At 48.4% G+C, this 366-nt stretch overlaps 1 protein-coding gene across 2 annotated transcripts in view; it reads left to right on the top strand.

Moving 5' to 3' along the window:
• Positions 1 to 366, top strand: part of GABRB3 (gamma-aminobutyric acid (GABA) A receptor, beta 3) — a 91,310-nt gene that overhangs the window by 55,242 nt on the left and 35,702 nt on the right. The window lies entirely within an intron of this gene.

Raw genomic sequence — 366 nt, 5'->3', positions numbered from 1 at the left:
CTGTCCATCACCAAGTCCCAGAGTTCACTCAAACTCACGTCCATCGAGTCAGTGATGCCATCCAGCCATCTCATCCTCTGTTGTTCCCTTCTCCTCCTCCCCTCAATCCTTCCCAGCATCAGAGTCTTTTCCAATGAGTCAACCCTTCGCATGAGGTGGCCAAAGTACTGGAGTTTCAGCTTAAGCATCATCCCTTCCAAAGAACACCCAGGACTGGTCTCCTTTAGAATGTACTGGTTGGATCTCCTTTCAGTCGAAGGTACTCTCAAGAGGCTTCTCCAAAACCACAGTTCAAATGCATCAATTCTTCGGTGCTCGGCTTTCTTCACAGTCCAACTCTCACATCCATACATGACCACTGGAAAA

The sequence above is a fragment of the Bison bison genome, unplaced genomic scaffold (genome assembly GCF_000754665.1).
Source record: "Bison bison bison isolate TAMUID 2011002044 unplaced genomic scaffold, Bison_UMD1.0 scf7180017864224, whole genome shotgun sequence".
NCBI lineage: Eukaryota > Metazoa > Chordata > Mammalia > Artiodactyla > Bovidae > Bison > Bison bison.
This window is presented reverse-complemented; position numbering and strand designations above follow the sequence as displayed.